Genomic DNA, 6,752 nt, shown 5'->3' with positions numbered 1-6,752 from the left:
ACCTAGTTTAGACCTGGTTTAGTCCTGGTTTAGTCCTGGTTTAGACCTGGTTTAGTCCTGGTTTAGTCCTGGTTTAGTCCTGGTTTCTATTCTGAGTCAGAGTCCGGTTCTTTTGTGTGACTCTCAGTTTGTGTCTCAGGTGAAGTTCTGATCCTCCTCAGATCCTGGACGTCAGTTCTGACCCAGAGTCCAGCAGATCAAACCAACAGAACCTGGTGTGGTTCTGTTTCATTAAAATGTGATTAACGACCCGTCCTCGTTAGAGCTCTGTCTCCTCGTCTCCTCGTCTCCTCGTCTCCTCGTCTCCTCGTCTCCTTGTCTCCTCGTCGTCTCCTCGTCTCTCCTCGTCTCCTCTTCTCCTCGTCTCCTCTTCTCCTCGTCTCCTCTCTCTCGTCTCGTCTCGTCTCCTCTTCTCCTCGTCTCCTCGCTCCTCCGTCTCTCCTCGTCCCTCCCTCGTCGTCTCCTCGTCTCCTCGTCTCCTCCTCGTCTCTCGTCTCCTCATCTCCTCGTCTCCTCTCGTCTCCTCGTCTCCTCCTCGTCTCCTCGTCTCCTCGTCTCTCCTCGTCTCCTCGTCTCCTCGTCTCCTCTCGTCTCGTCCTCGTCGTCTCCTCGTCTCCTCGTCTCATCCCTCCTCTCCTCCCCCTCATCGTCCCCTCTCCTCTCCTCGTTCCCTCTCTCCTCGTCCCCTCTCCTCGTCCCCTCGTCTCCTCGTCTCCTCGTCTCCTCGTCTCCTCGTCTCCTCGTCTCCTCGTCTCCTCGTCTCCTCAGTGTTTTACGTTCGTTTCCGACTCGAGGCTTTTACTGAATTAAAACTGAAACAGAAACATGAATCAACTTAAACACCGAGACCAGAGACTAAACCAGAACTAAACCAGGACTAAACCAAGAACTAAACCAGGACTGAACCAGGACTAAACCAGACTAAACCGACTAAACCAGGACTAAAACCAAGAACTAAACCAGACTAAACCAAGACTAAACCAGAACTAAACCAGGACTGAAACCAGGACTAACCAGGACTAAACAGGACTAAAACCAGGACTAAACCAAGAACTAAACCAAGGACTAAACCAGAACTAAACCAGGACTAAACCAAGACTAAACCAGGACTAAACCAGGACTAAACCAAGAACTAAACCAGGACTAAACCAGGACTAAACCAAGAACTAAAACCAGGACTAAACCAAGAACTAAACCAGAACTAAACCAGGACTAAACCAGGACTAAACCAGGACTAAACCAGGAAACCAGGACTAAAACCAGGACTAAACCAGGACTAAACCAGGACTAAACCAGACTAAAACCAGACTAAACCAGGACTAAACCAGAACTAACCAGGACTAACCAGGACTAAACCAGGACTAAACCAGGACTAAACCAGGACTAAACAGGACTAAACCAGGACTAAACCAGAACCAGGACTAAACCAGGACTAAACCAGACTAAACCAGGATAAACCAGGACTAAACAGGACTAAACAGACAAACCAGGACTAAAACCAGGAACTAAAACCAGGACTAAACCAGACTAAACCAGACTACTAAACCAGAACTAAACCAGGACTAAACAGGACTAAACCAGAACTAAACCAGGACTAACCAGAACTAAACCAGGACTAAACCAGGACTGAACCAGGACTAAACCAGGACTGAACAGGACTAAACCAAACTAAACCAGACTAAACAGAACTAAACCAGGACTAAACCAGGACTAAACCAAGACTAAACCAGGATGAACCAGTTGAACCAGGACTTAAACCTCCTGAGGTTAGAACCTCAGACGGTTTAATCCTGTTTTAGTCCTGATTCTGGTCTGGTTTAGTCCCACTTTAGACCTGGTTTAGTCCCTGGTTTAGTCCCTGGTTTAGTCCCTGGTTTAGTTCTGGTTTAGTCTGGTTTAGTCCTGGTTCAGTCCCTGGTTTAGACCTGGTTTAGTTGGTCCTGGTTTAGTCCTGGTTTAGTCTGTTTAGTCCTGGTTTAGTCTTGTGTTTTCTGGTTTAGTCCTGGTTTAGTTCCTGGTTTAGTCCTGGTTTAGTCCTGGTTTAGTCCTGGTTTAGTCCTTTTAGTTTAGTCTGGTTTAGTCCTGGTTTAGTCCTGGTTTAGTCCTGGTTTAGTCCTGGTTTAGTTAGGTTTAGTCCTGGTTTAGTCCTGGTTTAGTTTTAGTTCTTGGTTTAGTTTTAGTGGTTTAGTTCTTGGTTTAGACCTGGTTTAGTTCTTGGTTTAGACCTGGTTTAGTTCTTGGTTTAGACCTGGTTTAGTCCTGGTTTAGTCCTGGTTCAGAGGCGGGACAAACACAGAGACTCAGACCCAGATTTGGCTGAGACCAAACGTGGACTTGAACCTGGACTTAGACCTGGACTTGGGAAAGCGGTCGGTGTAAACAGTGATGAAACGAGGCCAGAGTCACGGGGAGTTTTGAAAGTCCAGGTCAGATCCTGCCACGACTCGTTGAGCAAGACACTTTTATCACCACAGGAACAAAACCGACGACCACAAAAACACAAAACCACAACCGAGGTTTTATCATAGACCTGCACCATTTACACAAGAACAAAACCCCACTGAGACCAGGACTAGACCTAGACCGACTAGACCAGGGACTAGACCAGGACTAGACCAGGGACTAGACAGGACGGAGACTAGACCTAGGGACTAGACCAGGACTAGACCAGGACTAGACCAGGGACTAGACAGGACTAGACCGGACTAGACCAGACTAGACCAGAGACTAGACCAGGAACTAGACCAGGACTAGACCAGGGACTAGACCAGGACTAGGACTAGACAAGGACTAGAACCAGACTAGACCAGGACTAGACCAGACTAGACCAGGACTAGACCAGGGACTAGACAGGGACTAGACTAGACAGGGACTAGACCAGGAACTAGACTAGACTAGACCAGGGACTAGACCACCAGGGACTAGACCCGGACTAGACCAGGGACTAGACCAGGACTAGACTAGACAGACCCAGGGACTAGACCAGGGACTAGACCAGGGACTAGACCAGGGACTAGACCAGGGACTGAACCGGGACTAAACCAGAACTGTTTACATCAAACTCTGTTCCAGTTCTTAGGAAAAGACTCGATTCTGTTCTTTGCCGTGACTTCGCTATGGGGCTGTTCTACATGCATGTCTGTGGTAGAATGTTCAGCAGTTTCCGTGACGACACAAACACACACAAACACACACAAAAAAGTTTTAAACTCGTCTGAAAACTGAAGAAAAGTGAAAGGAGCCGCAGACAGAGCAGAGCCTCCAGATGTGTGTGTGTGTGTTGTTCTTGTGTGTAACTTGTGTGTTTTCTGTGTTTTTGTGTGTTTTTGTGTTTTGTGGAGCCTCTTCTGGGGGGTGTGTGTGTGAATGTGCGTGGACATTTTTCTGAGCGCAGAGGAGCAAGTGTCTGAACAAACGTCTGAAACAACTGACACTGAACAGCTGCAAACACAAGTGTGAAACAGACCGAGACCAAGACCAGACCAAGACCAGACCAAGACCAGACCAGACCAGACCCAGACCAGACCCAGACCGACCGACCAGACCAGGGCCAGACCAGACCAGACCAGACCCAGGGCCGACCAGACCAGACCAGACCAGACCCAGACCAGACCCAGAGACCAGGAGACCAGACCAAGGACCCAGGGCCGGACCAAGACCAGACCGAGACTAGACCCAGGGCCGGACCGAGGGCCAGGCTGGGTCCAGGCTGGGTCCAGGCTGGGTCCAGGCTGGGTCCAGGCCGGGTCTAGTTTTGGTTTAGTCCTGGTCATGTTCATTTTCAGTTTGGTTTTACAGTTTGATCCTAAATCAGTCCCAGGATCAAACTCAGATTCTCACAGATCCAGAGTTTAAACCAAGGACCGGACTAAACCAAGGACCGGACTAAACCAAGGACCGGACTAAACCAGGGACCGGACTAAACCAAGGACCGGACTAAACCAAGGACCGGACTAAACCAAGGACCGGACTAACCAAGGACCAGGACTAAACCAAGGACCAGACTAAACCAAGGACCAGACTAAACCGGGACCAGACTAAACCAGACTCAGATTGTGGACTTTTGTTTTGTGGACTTAACTGGGAGTTTAGGAGGATCTTCATGTCTGATTAATCGATTAAAGGACCAGGGTTCAGGATCTAGGGTCCACCCTAGATCCTGATCCGGTCTCTGGTCCTCTGGTCCTCGGTCTCGGGTCTCGGGTCTCGGTCTCGGGTCTGGTCCTGGTCTCTGGTCTCTGGTCTTTGGTCTCTGGTCTCTGGTCTTTGGTCTTTGGTCTCTGGTCTCTGGTCTGGTCTGGTCTTGGTCCTGGTCTTTGGTCTTAGCTCTGGTCTCTGGTCTCTGGTCTTTGGTCTTTGGTCTCTGGTCTCTGGTCTCTGGTCTTTGGTCTCTGGTCTTTGGTCTCTGGTCTTGTCTCTGGTCTTGGTCTGGTCTTCTTGGTCTCTGGTCTTGGTGGACTCTGGTCCTGGTCTCTGGTCTCTGGTCTCTGGTCTGGTCTCTGGTCTTGGTCTTGGTCTCTTCTTTGGTCTCTGGTCTCTTGGTCTCTGGTCTTTGTCTGGTCTTGGTCTCTGGTCTGGTCTTTGGTCTCTGGTCTCTTGGTCTTGTCTGGTCTTGGTCTCTGGTCTCTGGTCCTGGTCCGGGGTCTCTGTGGTCTTTGGTCTCTGGTCCTGGTCTTTGGTCCTGGTCTCTGGTCTTGGTCTCTTGGTCTGGTCTCTGGTCTGGTCTGGTCTTGGTCCTTTGGTCTGGGGTCTTGGTCTGGTCTCTGGTCTCTGGTCTGGTCTCTGGTCTTCTGGTCTTTGGTCTGGTCTTTGGTCCTGGTCCTGGTCCTGGTCTCTGGTCCTGAAGTGTCAGAGGTCTCTGTCTCTGTGTCTCTGTGTCTCTGTGTCTCTGAGTCTGTCTCTGTGTTTGTGATTAGAATCTGGTTTGAATTAAAATCCTCGTTGTTAATCCCGTCTCTTTTTTTTCTCTCTCCAGCTGCTGATACTGCAAATACTACGACTACTGAAAGTACTACAAGTACTGCAAATACTACTACTACTACTGCAGTAACGGAATAATACGAGCAGAAACAGAACAAAGGTGAGAAACAAATAAATATAAAGAATAAATAAAATCCACACGAAGTAAACGAGTACAAGTACACGGGTTTAGTCCTGGTTTAGTCCTGGTTTAGTCCTGGTTTAGTCCTGGTTTAGTCCTGGTTTCAGTCCTGGTTTAGTCCTGGTTCAGTCCTGGTTCAGTCCTGGTTCAGTCCTGGTTTAGTCCTGGTTTAGTCCCTGGTTTAGTCCTGGTTCAGTCCTGGTTCAGTCCTGGTTTAGTCCTGGTTCCTGGTTAGTCCTGGTTTAGTCAGTCCTGGTTCAGTCCTGGTTTAGTCGTCCTGGTTCAGTCCTGGTTCAGTCCTGGTTCAGTCCTGGTTCAGTCCTGGTTTAGTCCTGGTTTAGTCCTGGTTCAGTCCTGGTTCAGTCCTGGTTTAGTCCTGGTTCAGTGGTTTTTAGTCCTGGTTTAGTCCTGGTTCAGTCCTGGTTTAGTCCTGGTTTAGTCCTGGTTTAGTCCTGGTTTAGTCCTGGTTTAGTCCTGGTTTAGTCCTGGTCAGTCCTGTAGTTAGTCCTGGTTTCCTGGTTTAGTCCTGGTTAGTCCTGGTTTAGTCCTGGTTTCAGTCCTGGTTCCTGGTTCAGTCTGGTTTAGTCCTGGTTAGTCCTGGTTTAGTCCTGGTTCAGTCCTGGTTGGTTTAGTCCTGGTTTAGTCCTGGTTCAGTGACAGTTTGTGGACAGACTTGTTCTGAACTCGTTTCTGAGTCAGAACCGTTTGGACCCAGAGGCAGAACCAGAATCAACACGAACTCGGTCACATGATCAGATTCAACACACGCACACACACAGAGTCTGGATCTGGGTCTGAGTCTGGGTCTGGTCTAGTTCTGTCTTCAGGAGATCTGACCCCTTTGACCTTTGACCCACTACTCCAAAAGACCCCAGTCCTAGACCTGGTTTAGACCTGGTTTAGACCTGGTTACCTGGTTTTAGTCCTGGTTTAGACCTGGTTTAGTCCTGGTTTAGACCTGGTTTAGTCCTGGTTTAGACCTGGTTTAGACCTGGTTTAGTCCTGGTTTAGTCCTGTTTAGTCCTGGTTTAGACCTGGTTTTAGACCTGGTTTAGTCCTGGTTTAGTCCTGGTTTAGACCTGGTTTTAGTCCTGGTTTAGACCTGGTTTAGACCTGGTTTAGACCTGGTTTAGTCCTGGTTTAAGTCCTGGTTTAGACCTGGTTTAGACCTGGTTTTAGTCTGGTTTAGACCTGGTTTAGACCTCCCCTGGTTTAGTCCTGGTTTAGACCTGGTTTACCTGGTTTAGTCCTGGTTTTAGGTTTAGACTGGTTTAGTCCTGGTTTTAGTCCTGGTTTAGACCTGGTTTAGGCCTGGTTTAGTCCTGGTTTAGTCCTGGTTTAGACCTGGTTTAGGCCTGGTTTTAGACCTGGTTTAGACCTGGTTTAGTGGTTTAGATGGTTTAGTCCTGGTTTAGACCTGGTTTAGACCTGGTTTACCTGGTTTAGACCTGGTTTAGTCCTGGTTTAGGCTGGTTTAGGCCTGGTTTAGTCTGGTTTAGTCCTGGTTTTTAGACCTGGTTTAGACCTGGTTTACTGGTTTAGACCTGGTTTAGACCTGGTTTCCTGGTTTAGACCTGGTTTAGACCTGGTTTACCTGGTTTAGGCCTGGTTACCTGACCTGGTTTAGGCCTGGTTTAGTCCTGGTTTAGAC

The 6,752-nt window shown here is 48.7% G+C and overlaps 1 protein-coding gene across 1 annotated transcript in view; it reads left to right on the top strand.

Moving 5' to 3' along the window:
• Positions 1-6,752, top strand: part of LOC110168982 (ras-associated and pleckstrin homology domains-containing protein 1-like) — a 39,486-nt gene that overhangs the window by 7,955 nt on the left and 24,779 nt on the right. Inside the window, 1 exon segment of the mRNA XM_055163844.1 lies at positions 4,976-5,080. The gene's annotated coding sequence lies outside the window, so the exon portion shown is untranslated.

The sequence above is a fragment of the Boleophthalmus pectinirostris genome, unplaced genomic scaffold (assembly GCF_026225935.1).
Source record: "Boleophthalmus pectinirostris isolate CB_2022bp ecotype Guang Dong unplaced genomic scaffold, ASM2622593v1 HiC_scaffold_11, whole genome shotgun sequence".
Taxonomy (NCBI): Eukaryota; Metazoa; Chordata; class Actinopteri; order Gobiiformes; family Gobiidae; genus Boleophthalmus; species Boleophthalmus pectinirostris.
This window is presented reverse-complemented; position numbering and strand designations above follow the sequence as displayed.